Below are 22,452 nucleotides of genomic sequence, written 5' to 3'. Positions count from 1 at the left end.
GATGTTTGGTATCCTATCCCTATCACGTGAGCGGATAGATGAAATAATGTCTGCAAGGCTACGTCCTTTCTATCAAAGTAGACCATCTTCTGCGGCGAAGCTAAGGTTTGGGAGGCAAGTGCTTTCTTGTGGCCCTTGTACGTTGCTCTTCATACTTCCGTATGTAGAGCAAGGTTTAGCATGGTGACGAGATATCTTTTTGGTGGCAGTCTCTGTCCGAGCTACAGCTTTCAAGGACATAAGAGCATTGTTTGGTTGACTGACACTTAACTTGGTATTATGAGTCGAGCAGGTCGTCATGGCCATTCTCATCTTCTTTACCAATGCATCCTAAATATTTAAAGGTTATTGTCTTATTTGCGGCTACTTGTAACTTGGCTGTGTTGCAAGTTTTCGTTGTTTGATCCCGAGTTATGAGGTTGTGAACAAGACCGAGGTACCTGCAATTTGGCTGAGGCTTATAGGGCTGCAAGGCCCACCTATCTTCACAATAGTTGGGTGGTTGAGATGAATCTTCAAAGCTCTACTTTAATTATTTGTATGATTTTACCATTTTTGTTCTTCTAAGTGATGGCTTCATTTATGCTTTGTATTTTCAGAAGTTGGCCTTCAACTCCTTCAGCTGGTACTGCAAGCCTGTTAGCACAACTTGTGGCCCAGGTCCCAGAATAAAGAGCTGAAAGCACGGTTTGGGTGAAGGGACTAGTGGCCCTCGCACAGCTAGCGAACCGGACCAGGCAGTCATCAGAGCCATGTATGCTCCACTACTATTAGCTCCGACATGTTTCGGTGGCGTTATGTGATGGTTTCCTCGAGTGATGTCATAAACAGAATGTGCCTTTTTCTGATTGGCAATATTTGCCTCTGTCTTTCTGTAATTGGCATGATTTCCCTGCGTGTTAGCCGGCTATTGGGTAAGCTAGAGCGCCTTCATGTGCGCTTTGCTTGGGGTGAAGACATCTGGCCATTTTGTTTCGAACGCTTATATTTATTTTTTGTTCTCAAGCTCGTGAAACAGCGTGTCCCAGCACGCGCTCGTGGCGCTGGCTGTGCTACAGCGACACTTTGTTTCCTGCGATTTCTTTGTATTTTCTCTGTGAGCGCGTGCTTTCGGCATCGGGTACTACAAACGGTGGCATCACCCGAAACAGAAGGACATTGAGGCACTCTAGGGTAAGCATTATCGGTAAACAAGAAGCTATGGTTCGGCGAATCGGAACCCTCAACCACAACGCAGCTTTTGGTCGCGCACTTTGCGGATGGTCCGCGTCACTAGTCGTGTGCAGTGGAGGCGAGTCAACGACGGGCAAAAAAAAAAAGGGGGGGGGGAAGCGCTAAGAATGCGGGACAGGAGAAGAGGATGAGGGTAGAATTGGAGAGCACTAGGAACGTTAGGGAGGAGAGTAGGTTTCTCTCCTCCCCAGCCTTCCTACTGCTTTGGCTTTCTCTCCTCGTCTTGCGTTGACTTCGTCTATACTCCACGTAATTATAGTCTGATACAACTCAAGAAGAGAAGGCGAGGGAAAGGAAGGCCGGGGAGTAGGAAGCTGACAAAATTCTAGAGAGGTGAGGATGAAGTTTACCCCTCTCATGTCGCATTCCGTCCGATTCCTCCTGTCCTCTCCTCTCCAGAATTGTCTGGTTTTTCCTCCCCGGCCCTCCTTTCCCTCGCCCTTCCTTAAGCTGTGACTTACTATAATGAAACATCGTAGAGAGGGCATGTTAAACACGATGAAAAACAGCCTTAGATAAAGAGGGACGAAGAATGGGTAAAGAACACGACAGAACAACCGCTGACTCTCAACTGAAGTTTATTGAAAGAAAAGTGAACCGAAGAAGCTTATTAAACAAATTACACACAAACCGATTAAAACACACGCCCACCAGGCGACCAGATATGCAGATACATCGCCTCAAAACTTCACACTCATGTTCGAATGCAGATAAAGTACCTCCTTTTCAGATAATGCCACCGATGGCTCACTGAAACATCTGTCTGCCATCGAAAAACTAATGAACGCTTCAATTATCTCTCGAGTCATTTTCTCGCGGTGTTTGCCCACAACAGGCACGTCATAAAAAGAGGGGATACAAGAGCAATCTCTGCAATGTAGCGGTAGAAGTTCCCCTTCCGTTGCTTTAAGGGAGTACGTGCGCTCTCTTAGCCAGTCGTTCAAGCACCTAAACACTTTCCTGTCTGACCGACATAGAATCTTCCACAAAATAGGGGTATTCGGTAGACGACATCTGTAGTACATGTCACAAACGGTGTTTTCTGCATCTTTGTGCGCCTAGCTTGTGGACGTTTTTCCGCGCCTGCACTAACCGTCACGCATAATCAATTTTTGTGGCACTGAAAACACAACAGGTATCCCGTATCGTCCTCCGCCCTGTTTCAGATTGTGGGAAAGGCAATGAAGGTAGGGAACTACCACCCTCCTGCCTCTCTCTACGGCTGTCTTTTTCTTCTCTATGCCTTTTGCTTGTTTCGGTAGTGATCACTCAACCTCAGCCAAAAGGCTCACCGGAAACCCAGAAGTCTTGAGTCTATTCACTTGCGATCTGAAACTGTCTCCCATCGAGTGCACACATGACCTTCTGAAGGCCGACCCCAGGCATGAAACGGCTATACCTTTTTTATTATCTTCGAATAGGAGGAACCGTAGTTAAGCATTTCCTTTCGAGACATCGGGCGCAAAAACCAGCAAACAAGTTTTTCTTTGGACAACAGCGAGAGATCAAGAAACTGGATGACCCCTTCGTTAGGTTCCTCAAACGTAAAGTAAATCCCAACCAACCCCCCCCCCCCCACACACACACACACAATTTTTAAAACCGCCATGACATCAATCCTATAGTGTTAGCTTGATCCGTGCGCTCGTACCCGACCAGAAAATCATCCGCGTAGCGAAACATCTTCCTTACAAAAGTATCTTCAAGAGCACCAGCAACGGCAGAATCAACCTCCCCCCAAAAATAGCACTAAGGATCGGAGCTACGCACGACCCTATTCACACGCCTCTTTTTTGCAAGTAAAATCCATCACGCCAGCCGGCGACCATGGAGTTTAGGTACGAAAGTAGAAGTTCCAAAAAACTTTCAACGGACACACCGCTTGCGTTCCTGAACGCAAGTTCACCATTGACCTCGATACAAGACCTCACCGAGGTCAGCAACTGGTTGTGTGGTAGGGAGTAAAACATGTCCTCAACGTCCACACTGAACGCCGACCAATTATCATGATCAATGCCCGTACAAAATTTAGACGCCTCAGAGTTGGCAACCCTAAATGGGTCCGCAATAACCAAACCGGACAGCTGTTTTTGAAGGTATAAGGACATCTGTTTTTACCAGGTACCCTTCTCTGTTACAATCGCCCTAAACGGGCAGGAGTCTTTGTGTGTCTGCGCGCTGAAAAACACTAGTAGGTGCAAACCTTCTGCTTTTTTCATCCTGGCTGCCAACTGACCCAAGGCTACGCTCCTTCACAGCTCTTGTGCCCTGCCCCTAGCCTGTTTCAGGCAACATTCACCCGCCTGAAGTTCTTATCGATGGCGGCATCGGCTTTTTTTACCAAACGCACCTTCCGGCAGCACAACAAAAAACCCTTCTTTGTACGACACCAACACCCGCAACTCATTGCCCACCATGTACTTGACCAAAGGCCTTAGTTGTGTCACCTGTTGTCCTGAAGTTCTGAGACCGTGAAGAGAGTCCACACACTCAGAGATGCATCTCGGGCGGTCTGCATCAGTGGCTCGGTGGGCACCCTTTCTTGCAAGGGCCACCAGCTCCGGTGGTCCCAGCACTGGCTCTAGGCAAAACTTGGGTCCGAGATGCAGGGTCTTGCACAGAGCTGGAGGAACGCTAACGTCACCCAGGGTGAAGAGTCGTCCGGGTTTAGGAGTAACATTTTTCTTGCTACACTCCAGCGTTGGCCGCACCCCCATCCACATAAACTCCGTGACATCCTTGATAGATTTGCAAACGGCGTAGAAGAGACGTCGCTGTTTTCGGCACTCCCACTCTCCGTGGCACACGCCACTCTCAAGCAATCCTTGAAATACCTTTCCTGTCGCCAGTACTTCGACCGTAGTATTCGACACATCTTCCTCACATGCCTTACGGAAGGGGTTAGCAAGTAGCAAAGTCCCAACACCTCCCTCGGGCACGTACCTTGCCTGATATAAAAAGAGGCGACTCTGGCACTGCGCGCACACTGGGCAGCCCCGTTGGAGAGCGAATAAGGGTTACTAAGGAAACTATTACTTAAGATAGAAGAAGAGCCCGATGTAGAAGAAATAAACTGAAGTAGTGTGGTTATTTGGGCCAGTGGGTAATAGTTAAACGTGATGAAAAACAGCCTCGGATAGACAGGGACGAAGAACGGGTAAAGAAAACGACAGGAAAACGGCTGACTTGCATATGAAGTTTATTCAAAGAAAAGTGAACCGAAGAAACTTTTATAAAACAGATTACACACAAACAGATTAAAAACATACGCGCACCAGGCGGCCAGATATGCTGATACGTCGCCTCAAATCTTCACACAAATGTTCGAATGCAGATAAAGTACCTCCCTCTCAGATAATGCCACCGATGGCTCACTGACACATCTGTCTGCCATTGAAAAAAAAATGAAAGCTCCAATTATCTCTCGAGTCATTTTCTCGTGGCGTTTGCCCACAAAACAAAATACGTCATCAAAAGAGGGGATGAAAGCTTCAATTATCCCTCGAGTCATTTTCTCCAGGTGTCTGCCCACAACAGCTACACCATTGAATGAGGGAATACAAGAGCATTCTCTGCATTGTAGCGGTAGAAGCAAGACCCTGCAACTTGGACCCAAGTTTTGCCTAGAGCCAGTGCTGGGACCACCGGAGCTGGTGGCCCCTGCAAGAAAGGTTTTCCACCGACCCACTGATGCGGACCGCCCGAGATGCATCTCTGAGTGTGTGGACTCTCTTCACGGTCTCGGAACTTCAGGACAACAGGTGGGACAACTCAGGCCTTTGGTCAAGTACATGGTGGACAATAAGTTGCGTGTGTTGGTGTCGGACAAAGAAGGGATTTTGTTGTGCTTGCCGGAAGGTATGTTTGTTAAAAAAGCCGATGCCGCTATTGATAAGAACTTCAGGTGGGTGAATGTTGTCCTGAAGCAGGCTAGGGGCAGGGCACAAGAGCTGTGCGAGAGCGTAGACTTGGGTCAGTTGGCCGCCAGGATCAAAAAAGCAGAAGGTTTGCACCTACAAGTGTTTTTCAGCGCGAAGACACACAAAGACTCCTTCCTGTTTAGGGCGATTGTGAGAGAGGAGGGTACATGCCAAAAACAGATGTCCTTATAGCTTCAAAAACAGCTGTCCGGATTGGTTATTGCGGACCCGTTTAGGGTTGCCAACTCTGAGGCGGTATCTGAATTGTTTAAGGGCATTGATCATGAAAATTGGTCGTCGTTCAGTGTGGACGTTGAGAACATGTTTCACTCCCTACCTCACAACCAGTGGATGACCTCGGTGAGGTCTTGTATCGAGGCCAATGGTGAACTTGCGTTCAGGAACGCAAGCGGTGTGTCCGTTGAAAGTTTTTTGAAACTTCTGCTTTTGTACCTGGACTCCATGCTGGTCGGCTGGCGTGTTTACTTGCAAACAACTGGCGTGTGTATAGGGTCGTAAGTAGCTTCGACCCTTAGCAATATTTTTCTTGGGGAGGTTGATTCTGTCGTTGCTGGTGCTCTTAAAGCTACTTCTGTGAGGAAAGTGTTTCGCTACGTGGATTATTTTCTGCTGGTGTACGAGCGCACGGACGAAGCTAACACTAGGAGTGCGTTCCTCAACCATTCTGCAGGAAACGCGACGTCGCGATTCTCACTCAATCGCATCCTTATTTCACAAAAATACGCCCATCTGGTCGAGATATCGCTTTATGAGTGGTGTTTTGGAGTTTGTTGCACCGGGTTGTACACTCCTGCTACCTTATTTTGTCAAATCCAAATTTCGGTTTAGCATTACTTTAAGGCCTGTTCACACATACACTCCACCTGTGCTGCAGGGTTCTGTATCTGGGCAAAGCCTTTAAAGGGATACTGAAGCGAAACTTGAAATACACCTATTATGGTCAGAAATAGGTTTAATATGATCAATGCTATCCGTAAATAATAATCGCGCGTTTGTACTTTTGAACGGATGGCTATATTTTTCACCCTGAGGGACCCGATTGGGCGCGCGCTCGAAAATCAGCCATCGGAGAGAGGGATGCGTCTTGGGATATTGGGCGCATTCGTGACGTCACTTGTGCCAGACGGGAAAGGCTACGGCGTGGATGTTGTGGTTACGAGCGGTGCCACTTGGTGGCGCGTCGACGATTTACGACCTGTGACAACGTGGCCATTTGAGATGTGCAAGGGCTGTCGGCAGCCACGGTGCGTCGGCAGCGTCGGCAGCCACGGCAAGTTGGCAGCCACGGCGCCACTGACAAAACCAGCACTGAGGCCGAATTCTCAAAGCGAACTTACGACGAAAAAAGTGCGTACTACAAATTTGTAAAAAAAAAAAAACGTATTCTCGAAACGAAACTGTCGTAACTTTTGCGCAAGTTACGACAGAATCCTACAACAGCTCCGGAACTGTCTTACGCACTTTTTACAATCTAATCAACATGGCCGACAGCGTCGCTCAGTTACTTGGTACACTCTAAGAAAAAAAGGAGGAGAAAGGTAGCAATAGCGACTGTTGCGGACAAGTTGCCCAGAGAAGGGAGGAAAGGCAGTTGAGATGAAAGGAGGAGGTCTTGTTCCTCCTTGTTCAGTTGGCGCAGGGGTAAAACATCGCTCTACGGACCAAGTGGTCAAAGGTTCGATCCCCAGAGGAGCGGTTTTTTTTTTTCGGAAAGTTTTTTTTTAATATTTACCGAAACACACATAAACAAACCCAGACCGATGAAAGGAAAATTCAAGTCCTTTTTATTCACTGAGACGTTTTCCTCCTTCTCCAGGCAGACCGGAGAAAGCTTTCGCCCTCCCGACTCATCATCTTTCGGTTTCGTTTTTCGAGCACATCACGCACGTTGTTTAATAAATTGATCTTGAGTTGATTGAGCTTCAGCGGCAGCGAAGGCCGCCTGTAATTTCGTCTTCTAGTCCAAACGTGTAGAACATTTTGGTTGCATTGACGTTTGTACCACTAATTTTATCAAACGAGCTAACGAAGCCGCTAGAAACAGCGAAGTTCCGGAGCAGTGCCAGCAGCGCTTCATACACTGGGTAAGACGGCCGTCTCCGATTTGCGGGACACACGGGAAACTACAGCGGCGAAACCACGAGGAACTGTGTCGACGTCTTCGACGTTATGGAAATCGCGTGAACTGCGTCCAAGGCAGGGAGGTTTTCCTGCCTGGGTGCCTTCCGTGCTGAGTTCGGTTCTGTTGTCCCGTGCCGAGTGCCAACCGGCGTTCAACGTGATTCTGTATCTCTGCGTGTCAGCAACATCGTCAACGTGGTTCTGTATTTCTGCGTGTCAGCGACATCGTGATGGCAGTGTTGTGGGTTGTGAACAGAAGACTGGAATTATCGCTGATGTGACCGTGTGTTCGCGTATCATTGGTGTAACAACAAGATGAGATGACGTAAACTGTCGGGCATTGATGCCGCTGGTCGGGCCGTGATCGCAGGGGGCGGGGTGTCGCAGGATGACATTACGCTTCACATTAAAGAGTTTAAAATCACTTGAGGGATTAGGTGCAGTCGATCGACGTGTGGATAATCATGTTGGAACGCTGGTCTGAACGGTAAACTCCTATCGTACAGTGGCCAATGTGACTGTCGGTCCCCGAGAGCGATTGCGCTCTTGGGAAAAGACTAAACAGTACGAAAGTATGACGGAAAGCACGTATATTTACAATGGAAGTTTAACATAAAAAAGCAGGTAAAATCGAGAAAAAACGCTATCATTTATTTTACTGTTTAAATATATTGCGGTTCCTGTATAAACTACCCTCCAAGTGGCACGCTGGAATGAGCGCTAGAAGTTTTCGAGCTCGCAACGGCGTAGCTCCCTACACTTAACAGTTGCCGCAAGTCGCGGCTTTGACTGCATTCAAGTTGATCGAAAAGCGATTTCTCTGCGCGCGAAGCATCACTTCCAGCTGAGTGAATATCCGCTCTACAAAGATTAATTCAAGACGGCTATTGCAGCCGTGCGCGAATAGCACAAATAGTATAAATACTGGCTACGAAGGGCCGTGCGGGAAAACAAACTTATGGCTTGGATCCACATTGGGGCGGCTCGATTTATTGGCTTTCAAATAATTACGGCATGATCGAGCGTTTTCTTTTTAATAAAAGATTCATCCCCTGAGCCATTAAAAATAGTCTCAGATGTATGACATTGCTGGGAAAACATGAACATGTTCGGAATATTTTTTATTGTTTAGGGAGTCACCGAAAAATTCCGTACGTTCAAAACGACCAGTATAAAAGACGGATGATTCCCGAAGAAAAGGAAACGCAATTGTGACGTGAGAAAATAAAAATATTTTTTTGTAAAGCATGAATTGGGCGGTACCTAGCGCCATCTAGCCTAGCTACTTGCGATTACTCTGCTTGACCCTGCTATCTGGTGGCAAGCGATTTAACATCCTTTTACGCTACGCGTCTATGCCATAATTTCGTGTTACCGTGCTGAGATAAGCCAAGAGGTTGCTTCGGATTTGCTTTTTTTTCTTGAAAGCGGCTTTTGGTTTTGCGGGCGAATGATTTTCACCCCTCCGTGATGTGCGGTTGACGCAACGGTTGAAGAAGGAATTGTGGCTCAAGGAATAGCAGAGGTAAGACATAAAGTGCGCGAACTGGGTGCCGGTTGTCTCCGTTGAACATCGCAGTGCTGACGATGAGAAGACTGAGTGACTGCTTGCGTTCGAAACGTAAATTTCTTTACCTGCAGGGGTAAAGAAACTACAGAAATAAATACAGTTCGCGGAAAGCTCGTGTTACGTTTTTATTTGCTGCTCCTCTCGCTTCGTACAATAGACTTAGTGTTCTCGTTAAGCCTTATCGAGCTCGATTTGCTCGATTTGTGGCTGCCATAATGCAGTCGACGGAGGAACTTTTGCTCCCCTGCTTAAGGGACGAAAGTTTCTCCCTTTCTGAAGGAACATATGTGTCAAGAGGGTTCCTCCCTTTAGGGAGCACTATACTGACCCTTTTTTCTAAGAGTGTAGCAACAACCAACGGACATTTATTTTTCTACGTGCTCTTCTCGTGCGACCAGACTTTAACCAGCAAAAAAAAAAAAAAAAAGAAGGAGTACTTGAAAAAGACCATGACGATCAAGAACGCAGGATCCACAAACACCCGAGAAGAGCTACAACGGCCACGATTCTACCGACCAAGCGAGCTCGGCAGAATATATCAGGCCTAGCAGCAACACCGACTCGGCGCACCGTTGCTCCGGCGGTCCTTGGCCAAGACCGTCTGCTCATGACCGGCTGGCCTGCTGAATGGAATATGCCCGCGTGACCCTTGTTGTCCCTTCACGGATGAATAGTTTGATCCCTGAACTAAATTTCAGAGGTCAATCTTTTTTTCTTGTCATCTCGATCTCCTTGTTTTACGAGACAGCGGCGACGAACGCTGTCGTCGAAAAGGGACTCTCATTGATTGTATCTCCTTGTTTTGTGTGATATAGAGTTCAAATAAACGCCATACGGATTACCTTCGCAACACGGTATGTACACTTCGTTATTAGTATGCCATTTTTATTCTGACACGACGCTACGTCACTGTCGAGTTATAGCAGTTCGTGGGAGCTACGCGATGTCGGTCCAACCTTTCTTTGCCGAGTGTCATGTCAGTATCGAGTTGGAATCGTAAAAGATCGATCCAGAAGCGCTTACCGAAACGCGGACTAACAGAGCGAATCCGGCACTTCACTCTCAGAAAAAAAGGTGTATTATTACACCCCTTGTCCCATATAATACACCCCAAAACTTCAATTCGACGTACAGCGCCCCACAATCGAACAGGCGGCCCCAAAGTTTACGAGGGGCTTGATAGCCGTGTGGTACAACTTATTAAAATAGCTAATGTACATTTAACTGAACACAACAAGAATAATCGGGGTTTCTTTGGCCCTACTGTAAAAACTCAGTGTCTTCTTTCTTTGGTCTTTGATACATACTTTAGCAATTTAATAAGTTATAGCGCACCGTTATCAAGCTCTTGGTAAAAGTTTGTGCCGTCTGTTCGACTATAGTGCGCTGTACGGCGAAATGAAGTTTTGGGGTGGATTATATGGGACAAGGGGTGTAATAATACACCTTTTTTCTGAGAGTGTTCGATCAAACGCGCGTGTCCGCTCCGAGTGTGAACAGGTATTTGCGTGACTCTTGGTGACACTCTCGTAGTTCAAACATATTTTTTTTAACGTCGGCTTGCAGCTCGCGACTCGCAGCAACTAATACCGGCCGTGCCAGAAGCATGCTCGGGTCGTGTCGTGCAAAGAGCCGCAACGGGAACGAGCTCACTGTGGCCAACTACGCTTTGGCTTTCTCCGCCAAGGCTTTGCGAACGCGTTAGGCCTAGGCTAATTCTGCCGGCACGCCGTATTAACGCAGAACGGCGCTGCTCCTATGCCACAAGTGATGTCCCGAGAACTTGCCCACCATCCACCAGATGCGAATTTGAAATCGTTTAATTAGGTTTAAAATTAGTTCTCCTGTGTTTTACAGCGCGATATTGATATTTCCGACGTGGTGCCTGTCTCTAGCCCATATTTACGCAGAAAGATCTGCGCTAAAATTTCGTTTCCGTACCCCTTTAAAGTGACCGCATAAGTCAGTGTGGGGATGCATCACGCTACGATTTACGACAGATTTGCCCGAAAATAGTAGAATCACTGCATCAAAACTTGAAAAAACAAACTTACCTAAATAAAAGCAAAACAAAAATATATTTATTCTTTTTTCTGCGTACGGCGGCCGGCTACTAACTGTGCACTGTCTGACCGGCTCATTAACCGACAGACAGCGACAACGGCCCCAGCGGGTCGTCGCTGCTCAGCAGCCGCACAGTCGCACCAAAACCAGACAACATTTTTGATTCATACATGGTGCACACTTTTTCGGTGCTATTATCGTCAGAATATAGGTTTTTTTTCACTCCAATAAAACATATTAAATAAACAATAAAATAACACCGATGATTCGTCGAGTAATTTCAGCTACATGTTCTGTGTGTTTGGCGCGACCAAGGAGCTACTGAGCAACCATAAGGCGTCGGTGCCGTTGCCGCCATCTGTCGGTTATGCCAGTTGGAGGGTGAGCATATAGCACACGGGTGCCATAGGTAGACGAAAACCGTTTTTTTTTTACTTTTTACTCGGCTAAGTTCACTCTTCGACATTTTTTCTGTGATGCTTTCACCACCTTCAGGCACCTCTGTGGTAGATCCTAGCGTGATACATTTTGAAGCGAATTGATGCGGTGATTTGAAAAGCTTCACCCAGATTCAGGACTTTGCGATACAGCCCCAGGTAGCACGGCAGAGGAATGCCCAATTGGGGCAAATCTCTGGCAAACATAAGGGCCCAACTTTGGTGCAGTTAGGTTTTTGCACCATGGCACTCATCAGTGCCAAAGTACGGTGCCTAACTATAGCCTCAGTTGGGCGATCCTAGGGCATGCCAAAGTTTGGCTATTCTCTGGTACGCCAGAGGAGTGCCAAAGTTGGTGCAATACTTGAGCCATAACTGCCATAGTAAATCCTAATCTGGGAATTCGGGGCCTGCCAACGTTTGGCGTTTCTCTGGTCCGCCAGAGGAGCACCAAAGTTGGTGCCATACTTGAGAAATAACTGCCATAGTAAACCCTAATCTGGGAATTCGGGGCATGCCAAGGTTTGGCGTTTCTCTGGTCCGCCAAAGGAGCGCCAAGGTTGGTGCCGTACTTCAGCCATAATTGCCATAGTAAATCCAAATCTGGGAATTCGGGGCATGCCAAGCTTTGGCGTTTCTCTGGTCCGCCAGAGGAGCGCCAAAGTTGGTTCCCTACTTCAGGTATAACTGCCAGAGCAACGCCTAATTACGGTATTTGGGACGTGCCAAAGTTTGGCTTTTCTCTGGTCCGCCGGAGGAGCGCCAAAGTTGGTGCCATACTTGCGCCATAACTGCCATAGTAAATCCTAATTGGGAATTCGGGGCAGGTCAAGGTTTGGCGTTTCTATGGTTCGCCAGAGGAGCGCCAAAGTTGGTGCCGTACTTCAGCCATAATTGCCATAGTAAATCCAAATCTGGGAATTCGGGGCATGCCAAGCTTTGGCGTTTCTCTGGTCCGCCAGAGAAGCGCCAAAGTTGGTGCCATACTTCAGCCATAACTGCCGTAGTAAATCCTAATCTGGGAATTCGGGGCATGCCAAGGTTTAACGTTTCTCTGGTCCACCAGAGGAGCGCCAAAGTTGGTGCCATACGTCAGCCATAACTGCCAGAGCAAAACCTAATTTGTGTATTTTAGACATGCCAAAGCTTGGCTTTTCTCTGGTCCGCCACAGGAGTGCCAAAGTAGTGCCATACTTGAGCCATACATGCCGCAGTAATTCTTAATTTGGCAATTCGGGGCATGCCGAAGTGTGGCTCTTCTCTGGCTACCCACTGAAGTGCCAAATAAGTGCAAAGAAAGCCAAGAGGCCTGCCCAAGTTTGGAATATCTCTGGTGTGTCACAGAAGTTCCCTTTCACGCGTCCCAGAAGAGAATTAAATTAAATAAGCGATGGAAACATGATGATCAGATGCCATCACATTCGTTCCCAAGCAGCACGGCAATGCTTTGCAGTATCGTAACAGTACCGGCCGAAACTCGGTTCCAATATCATTCAAACGTCCAGTTTTGCACCACCGTTTGGTATCCGGAAAGCATTGCCGTACAGCCGTTTTGACCCGGCCTAGCGTTCGCGCTATATTGTCTGAATACTCAACAATGCGTCTGCTCCGTATTGGCCGAACGTCGTGCAAGTATGCGTACGTTGCATCTCATTTGTTGCATATCCAATCACATACACGGACAAACAAATTTTTTTCCATCGCTCCCAGAAGTTTATTCAACCACTATCATTACACACAGTGTATTCTTGACACATTTGCAAAGGTTGTGGAGATCTGGCTGCCCTCCCCCGCGCCGAACCTCCGGACCCCGATTTCCGACAACTCGCACTCGATGCCTCCGACATGCTTAATGCCTCGGGGGACCGGCTATGGCCTCGCGCAGCACAAGGTCCGGCTGGACCACTCCTCTAAGCCGTCTGACTTCACGGGACTGGCTTCCCAGAAGAAAGGACCCAAGGCTTGAAAAGGGGAAGCCGGACAAAAGAAGCCTCTCTTGGACGGCAGCGCTCTCGAACGGTGGACACGGAGACAGCGTGCAGCGGTGACAAGGAGACGAAGACGCTGGCGCGGGATTTGGCGGGAGACGGACGCAGGCGCGGGGAAAGTGCGGGCACTACGTCGAGTGGCGGACTCGACAATCGGACCGGACAGCGACCCTGGACGACGACGTCCCCTTGACGCGGTGTGGACGACCACCGCTGGGACTCGGAGAAGCTGCTGTGGCAGCGGACTCTCCCTCGGCCTTGCTGATGACCGTCCCCCGATCCCGAAACCCCCCAAGGCAATGAGTGAGTGAATAAACCCCTTGCCGAGAGCGCAATATTGAAGTGTCATATTCATCCGGAGACAGGGTCTGAGGGAATCGGAGCTAGTAGAAACCCGCATAAACTGGCGCGGCAACGTTGGACCTGATTTTCAATCAGGCAGGCATTTCGATTCCCAACCTGTTTCCGGTAATTGGAGCACTGTTTCGCGCTCTTTTGGGGGGTCACCTTTGTCGCGGGAGCGCCGCAAAAAGGTTCTGGCATGATCGCCTGTCTGACTAGGAGGCGCAGATTTTGAAAGCGTTTTTAAGGGATTAACCCTTTTCCCCATCCTGTCAGGAATTTGCTTATCCCCGTTACGAGAAGCGCCTTGAGTATTTGCTGTTCAGCGCACCGTTGGATGCTAGCAGGTTGATCCTGCTACGCAAGAGTGCTGTGCGCGTCCAAATCACCGCATTTCTCGAGGCCTGTAGCGTCGGGCTTCACTCCACCTACGCCTCCGGCCGTCCGCGTCTGCTGAGAAAGATGCCGGCACAAGGTTTGGAGGATGTGATGCGCCTAACTGCCTTTGCTCGCGTATCGATGTAATGTTCTGGACCGCTAGTTACCGATCGGACGCGTTAGAGTGACATCGCTCTGGGTGGAGAACGCTTTCATTGTGGATGGCGGTTGCATGGACTGTGTTTGGAAATTATTCCCGCATTGCATTTGGTCCGGGAGGAGACTAGTGTCTCGGTTTGATCGCATGCTAGCTCCCGGTTGGCCTTGCTTGAGCTGTCAGCGCGGTTTTGAGCTTTGTTAATTGACAGCGTTTCAAGGTACGGATGCGCTCTTGTGGTTCCGACCAAGATCGCTTTGAACGAGTACCTTGTGGCCACAGGCTACATTTAGGGGCTTAGCCCACTAAATTGTGCCGGATACGCGATGTCCGGTGCTTGGACATCGGAATCCCGAAAACTACAGAGTTTCCGTTTTCACTTTATCAGTGGCTGTGCGTGTGTAATGCTCCGTGGAGTCCAGTTTGACGCGATGGGCATGACCCGTGCGTTTCTGGTTGTAGAGTCGTGAGGTTGATTCCGTTTAATTGCGCGCACAGTTGGTTCCGGATCCTCACACCGTCATATCGATGGTTGAGCCTCGCGGCGGGAGTCACTCTTTCATTTCGTTTTCTCCGTCTCCGGAGGAGCGGCGGCAAGCGCGCGCTTTGCGCTGCCGCCGGATGCAGTACGGTTCTCGGCCGTGCTTTGGTTCGCGTTGGGACGCGAGGGCGTAGAGAGCGTAATTGGTCGTGCAGAGACCTGGACTAGAGTGAAATTACAAATTTAGGGCAGAAAAGACAGCTAGGTGAGGAAAGAGCTGTGCTCGTGCACTGAAGACCTGCACGAGGGGAGTGGCGGTCTTGCGATGATGTGACGAGTTGTTCATAGTTTTATTCTGTACAGATGCGCGGTTGGCCCGGGAAAACGTACGGTTCACGTCGGCGGGTACGTGCCCGGGAAGCCTAGAAATTATGGCAGCGGCATGGCCGTCGGCGGCCTATAACTGTTGTGCGTTGGGTCAGCCCGTCGCTGTACAAACTGCAGCGTTTGCATGAATGGGTAGGGGGTGTTGGAATGCGGCGGTAAATGCGGTAGACACTTCGACGCTGCGGAAACTGTTTGTGCAGACCAAATATAGTTTATTAGCTCGTCCATTTCAAAGACCGGCCGGTTAGATTATTTGGCACTTCGGTATCGCGCTCGTTGCGCGGAAGTTGAGAGGTGCGCGTGTGGGATACTTACATTGTTCGAACCCTGCCTGTCCTCACAGTCGCAAGAAGACTTTTCAGTCATGCGGCGTTTTGACTTGGCTGGGGGCCAGCTTTTTGCGTAACCTACTGCGTATGTATGTGGACACGTTGCTCGATTCGAGAACGTTGAAGAGTCGCGAGACGCGTTGACGGCGTACCTTTATTGCTGGATTTGGCCGGCCTTGACATCAGCTGGAAGACTTTTTAGTTATGCGGTGTCGGGGTTCGGCCGGGGGAGAACTCTAACGTGCGTCGATGCGCTGGTCGCGGTTGTTGAGCCCGTGCGGGGTACGGTGCGGACCGCTGTTACGCGCTCGTCGCTCCTGTTGGGTGGTCACCTCCGAGCAGTGAAGCGGTAATGCCTGGTACATCCCCAGACGTTACGGACATAGCCGTGTAAATAGGCTGTCCAATGAGATCTGCTGTTCGCACGATCCAGGTACTGTTCCCTTTGTACTGGTGTAAGTGGCCGGTACCACGGAACAACGGCCTCTCAGTAAGGTGATTACCCCTTCTGATGAAGGTGTGCTGCGTAGTTTGGCTGTAGCGTGTCTGTAGCTCGGGTGTCGCGAAGGCCGAGTGCTTGGGTGCCTGTCTTGGGTAGTTGCTACTGTTGCCAGCGTGTTTTTTCCGAGTCGCACCTCGCAAACGGGACAGGATTTGTTGCCGCTTGGGTTTTACGGGAGGTTATTGTTAGTTCTTGAGGTTTTGTACGTTCTTCGCGAATGTGTTGGAGGTTAGTATTGTTGTCAGAGGTGTGCGGTTCTGACGCTCTGGTAGATTGCTTACTGTTTTAAAAGAATGCGGTTGAGTTTGATAGGAGCAAACGTTGTATAGTGGGCGTATGTACGATTTGAGTATACAATGAGTGCTCACGCTTTTTAGTTCAGGAATAGATTTCCTCTTAGGTACCTCTTGAACGTGTAGCGTGACGTTCTTGATGATTGCCTGCCCGTTAGTATTGAAATTAAGAGTTTCGTTTTTATTTCATAGCATGGTCCAACGATCGAAAGATTTTGGTTTCGTCGCGCTGTCTGGTATAGCATGCCGGTATTCGTTTTTGTGCGATTCGCTGTCTGTTACATTAGGGACGGAAGCGAACTTTAAGAGCCGGCGTGTTGTGTGTGCCTCAGTGCCCGTCCGTGTTGTGAGCTGTGGTGCTCCGGACCAGTTCGTGGACCGTGCTCCGTCGGTCACGAGCTTCCCAGTGAACAGACGTTCACCGCTGACCTGCTTGGTTTGATGCCATCATCATCATCGAGGGTGCTCGTCATCATCGGTGACGCTCAGCTGAGCGAGCTCCCTGCCGGAGCCTGCTGAGCAAGTTCCCTGCCTGAGGTCCGGGGGACCACGCAACCCTGGGCCCCCCTGAGTCCGAGCCTTGAGGGGAGGGAGGTGTGGAGATCTGGCTGCCCTCCCCCGCGCCCGAACCTCCGGACCCCAATTTCCGGCAACTCGCACTCGATGCCTCCGACACGCGTCATGCCTCGGGGGACCGGCCATGGCCTCGCGCAGCACAAGGTCCGGCTGGACCGCTCCTCCGAGCCGTCTGACATCACTGGACTGCCTTCCCAGAAGAAAGGACCCAAGGCTTGAAAAGGGGAAGCCGGACAAAAGAAGCCTCTCTTGGACGGCAGCGCTCTCGAACGGTGGACACGGAAACAGCGTGCAGCGGTGACAAGGAGACGAAGACGCTGGCGCGGGATCTGGCGGGAAACGAACGCAGGCGCGGGGAAAGTGCGGACACTACGTCGAGTGGCGGACGACTCGACAATCGGACCGGACAGCGACCCTGGACGACGACGTCCCCTTGAAGCGGTGTGGTCGACCACCGCTGGGACTCGGAGAAGCTTGTGTAGCAGCGGACTCTCCCCCGGCCTCGCTGATGACCCTCCCCCGATCCCGAAACCCCCCAAGGCAATGAGTGAGTGAATAAACCATTTTGTCGAGAGCGCAGTATTGAGGTGTCATATTCATCCGGAGACAGGGTCTGAGGGAATCGGAGCTAGTTGAAGCCCGCAAGGTCACACTTCTTTGTGAAACGAAAAGCAAATTATAAAACAGAATTAACACTGTCCTCATGCCAAGCAACACTCATCGCATAAAAAACCGCGTAGATTGAGAGGAAAGCAGGACTACTATCAGAAGCATGCTTGCACTGTACTTACTAATAAAAAAGCGATATCATGTAGTCCTTGATATATGCGTAATCCAACTCAGGCACCCCACAAACACACTCGAGAAAGAAGGGTGCGCACATTCAACTGACGTCTCGTCCTCGGCGAAGAGCAGTTTTTGTACGAAGTGTGTCCAACAAAGACATCACAAAAATTCCACGAACTCCGGTGAAAACAAATGCATGTTACCAAAAAAATTGGCATGGACGTGTTTCGGCCGTTTACGACGAAAAAACACGGCCGCATCTGCAACGCACGAAAGCAACAGAACACTGAAGAGCGCATTTCGAAAACCGGACCTACGTGGCCCGCTTCTTTGTATAACTAGGCAAACGACGAGAACAACAACCCCAGAAATCCCATCAGCGTGACAGAGAGAGTCACGTGACAAATGTTTGTCCAAACGTTTTTGTCCTACGCGCCCATCATAGAGAGGTCACGCGTTTCGCTCCACCCTTTTGATTTGCTTCAAGCGGGTGTCGCTTTCGCTGACAGCCACACGAAGACAAAAAAACAGGTGGGGAGAGTTTGCAAAAAGGCGAGGTCGAAGGGGCATCAACAACGCAGCTAAGCTCCCTCTGCATTTTTGACGCTTTAAAGGAAACAAAAAAAAAAGCTTAAAAAAAACTCTGCTGTACAGCCAAAGCTACAGGGGAGAGAGCGTATCCCGACCTGTTCAACAGTAGGGAAATAACGGGCGGGGAAAACCCAGCCCTTCTCTGGAATGAATTGGAACGAAATGAAAGGAAAGGCCGCTTCTGCCGGTGACCTTGTCGCCGGGTGTCATCGTTCGGCTTCCCATTGTGGATCGCAGAAAGATAATCTCCTTTCTTGAGAGCGAAATGAAAGGGGTGCTTACGTTTTGCGGGCTTGTCGCCACCCGATAGGCCTCAAGTTTTTCTTTCCCGACTGGCTCGCAGTGGCCTTCTATGGCTTTTGTGCCGGTGATGTTAGGAGCGCAGCTGGGACATTTTCTGCAGTGAATGACGATCGGGTGCTGAGAAGCAGCTCTTTCGGCGTGCATTTGATGTTCTCGGAGTCGGTCGTTGAGGCATCGCCCCGTTTGCCCGACGTACCTGGCCCCGCAGGATAGGGGGATCGCGCACACTTCCTCCGCCTGTTCTCCTTACCCCGAGAATTCACTTTCCCAAACTCCCACGGAGCGGGCGGGCTTTGAGCTTGAAGCCGAAAATAAATGTTGTTGAAGTTGAAAGATTGTCCCCTCTGTATCGTTCCTTATGTGTCTCCACTATCTAAATGTTTAAAAAGTACCAACAGGCTAAAATAGTACAAGCTCCGGAATTTCATTTGAATACCCCAAGTGTGATGCAGGAGCGGCGCCACGGAGCCCCGGTCGTTTACGTTTTTTGTTATCGCTAGGATTTGACAGTGGTCAATCACAATACAAGACACGCACAGAGCCACGCTCGCTTTTGCAATGCGCCACCTAATAATAATGTCTGTTGAGGAGACGTGCGCACATCAGTCTCGCGCAGCGCTAGCTCGATGGCTGCACTTTCTCTAAAGGTGCATTCACACCGGGTATGTAAGCAGTCGCGCGGTGCAACTAAATCGCATCGTACAAAATAATAATAATAATAATAATTAGATGGTCACTCTGGCGTGCGCGATGAGCGAGTCCAATGTCTTCGTTGGCAAGTCGCTTCTCAAGAGCTATCGCTCCGAACGCCGTTGATTGGCTGAGCCTCTCCGCGACTAGATCGCATCGCAAAAAGTCTGGTCAGCAAAATAAGATAAAGTGGCGAGTCAAATAAAACTTGATTTCTATTTAATTAAGATAAAGACCACCCGCGTACATCAAATACCTCATCAGCAGAACTCCAAGGCAGTATGCCTAGTTCTGGCACTTGTTTGGCAACTTTCGCCAGTAGCTGCCAGAGGACAGCCGAACTATCGGTAAGTGAAGCCTAACTTTGGCGCTTGTTTGGCGACTTTGGCCCGTGGCTGCCAGATGACAGCCGAACTATCGGGAAGCGAAGCCTAACTTTGGCACTTGTTTGGCGACTTTGGCCCGTGGCTGCCAGATGACAGCCGAACTATCGGGAAGCGAAGCCTAACTTTGGCACTTGTTTGGCGACTTTGGCCGGTAGCTGCCAGATGACAGCCGAACTATCGGGAAGCGAAGCCTAACTTTGGCACTTGTTTGGCGACTTTGGCCCGTGGCTGCCAGATGACAGCCGAACTATCGGGAAGCGAAGCCTAACTTTGGCACTTGTTTGGCGACTTTGGCCCGTAGCTGCCAGATGACAGCCGAACTATCGGGAAGCGAAGCCTAACTTTGGCACTTGTTTGGCGACTTTGGCCGGTAGCTGCCAGATGACAGCCGAACTATCGGGAAGCGAAGCCTAACTTTGGCACTTGTTTGGCGACTTTGGCCCGTGGCTGCCAGATGACAGCCGAACTATCGGGAAGCGAAGCCTAACTTTGGCACTTGTTTGGCGACTTTGGCCCGTAGCTGCCAGATGACAGCCGAACTATCGGGAAGCGAAGCCTAACTTTGGCACTTGTTTGGCGACTTTGGCCCGTAGCTGCCAGATGACAGCCGAACTATCGGGAAGCGAAGCCTAACTTTGGCACTTGTTTGGCGACTTTGGCCGGTAGCTGCCAGATGACAGCCGAACTATCGGGAAGCGAAGCCTAACTTTGGCACTTGTTTGGCGACTTTGGCCCGTGGCTGCCAGATGACAGCCGAACTATCGGGAAGCGAAGCCTAACTTTGGCACTTGTTTGGCGACTTTGGCCCGTAGCTGCCAGATGACAGCCGAACTATCGGGAAGCGAAGCCTAACTTTGGCACTTGTTTGGCGACTTTGGCCGGTAGCTGCCAGATGACAGCCGAACTATCGGGAAGCGAAGCCTAACTTTGGCACTTGTTTGGCGACTTTGGCCCGTGGCTGCCAGATGACAGCCGAACTATCGGGAAGCGAAGCCTAACTTTGGCACTTGTTTGGCGACTTTGGCCCGTAGCTGCCAGATGACAGCCGAACTATCGGGAAGCGAAGCCTAACTTTGGCACTTGTTTGGCGACTTTGGCCCGTAGCTGCCAGATGACAGCCGAACTATCGGGAAGCGAAGCCTAACTTTGGCACTTGTTTGGCGACTTTGGCCCGTAGCTGCCAGATGACAGCCGAACTATCGGGACGCGAAGCCTAACTTTGGCACTTGTTTGGCGACTTTGGCCCGTAGCTGCCAGATGACAGCCGAACTATCGGGAAGCGAAGCCTAACTTTGGCACTTGTTTGGCGACTTTGGCCCGTAGCTGCCAGATGACAGCCGAACTATCGGGAAGCGAAGCCTAACTTTGGACTTGTTTGGCGACTTTGGCCCGTGGCTGCCAGATGACAGCCGAACTATCGGGAAGCGAAGCCTATACTTTGGCACTTGTTTGACGACTTTGGCCCGTAGCCGCCAGATGACAGCCGAACTATCGGGAAGCGAAGCCTAACTTTGGCACTTGTTTGGCGACTTTGGCCCGTGGCTGCGAGATGACAGCCGAACTATCGGGAAGCGAAGCCTAACTTTGGCACTTGTTTGGCGACTTTGGCCCGTAGCTGCCAGATGACAGGCGAACTATCGGGAAGCGAAGCCTAACTTTGGCACTTGTTTGGCGACTGTGGCCCGTAGCTGCCAGATGACAGCCGAACTATCGGGAAGCGAAGCCTAACTTTGGCACTTGTTTGGCGACTTTGGCCCGTAGCTGCCAGATGTCAACCGAACTACAATGTAGTAGGCCTAACTCTGGCACATCTGTGGCGATTTTGGCCCGAAGGTGCCAGATGACAGCTGAAATATCAAAAAGCGAAGCCTAACTTTGGCATTAGTTTGGCGATTTTGGCCCAAAAATGCCAAATGTCTACCGATCTTTCGGGCAGTAAGCCTAACTCTGGCATTTGTTAGGCGATTTAGGCCCAAAGACGCCAGATGACAGCCAAACTACCAGGCAGTGAAGCCTGTTTGGCATTTGTTTGGCGAATTAGGGCCAAAATACCCAGACTGTTGCCAAGGGAGGTAAGGTTTGGCTCTACTTTGGCTTCTTAGGGCTTTTCAATGCCCTAAACTCCCAGACAAAAGCCAAGTTTTGGCCCAGAACTCGGTGCTACCTGGGGCAGTACTCTTAGTAGGTGCTGCGAATAGTACTGATTTTGCTCTTTGCTGACAATCCGACACTGATACACATCTTTATCAGTGCTAAGTTAAGAGTTAAATTCGAGTCAGCAGTGTTTTACTGTTTATTTAGCACTGTGCCGTACATGTGAACTACCTTCATAGACATTTATCAAAAAGTTGAAACTCTTGCATGTTTGCAGTGCACAGGATTGGCGTCATGAAAGGGCTTTTGCTTCTTCCACCCAGTGATTGTGCGAAAGTGAAGAAAATTATAGTTTTTAGGAGTAAATTGCTAGAAAGATATGGCGACGCACGCTATTTCATAAAAAATATCATTCTAACCCGCACCTCAAAACCGAACTTTTTTCAGAGCCATCATACCTCTCATCTCGTTCGGACCACCATAAAAAAGTAGGCGTGCCACATTGTCGGACTAACTTGTTTTTCTATTCATTTATCCAATTGGTTACTAGTCCAGTAACCAATGGAACCACCTGCCCACCTCCATCGCAACGGTTACCGACGGTTTCACTTTCAGATCCGCCATTGAGTGTTATGTACTTTCTCAATAACCTACGTTGTCTGCATTTTTCATTCTCTGTTAAATTTCTGAATTAACTGCCTGTTGTTTGTTTTTATGTTTTCCACCACTCCCTTGTGTAAAGCCCCCTGAGCCTTGAAGGTACTGAAATAAATAAAATGTGAAAAATAAATGAATATTAATTT

Source organism: Ixodes scapularis, unplaced genomic scaffold (assembly GCF_016920785.2).
Source record: "Ixodes scapularis isolate PalLabHiFi unplaced genomic scaffold, ASM1692078v2 PGA_scaffold7__128_contigs__length_106722199, whole genome shotgun sequence".
NCBI classification, from domain to species: Eukaryota; Metazoa; Arthropoda; class Arachnida; order Ixodida; family Ixodidae; genus Ixodes; species Ixodes scapularis.
The sequence above is the reverse complement of the archived record's forward strand: the minus strand, read 5'-3'. Positions refer to the sequence as shown.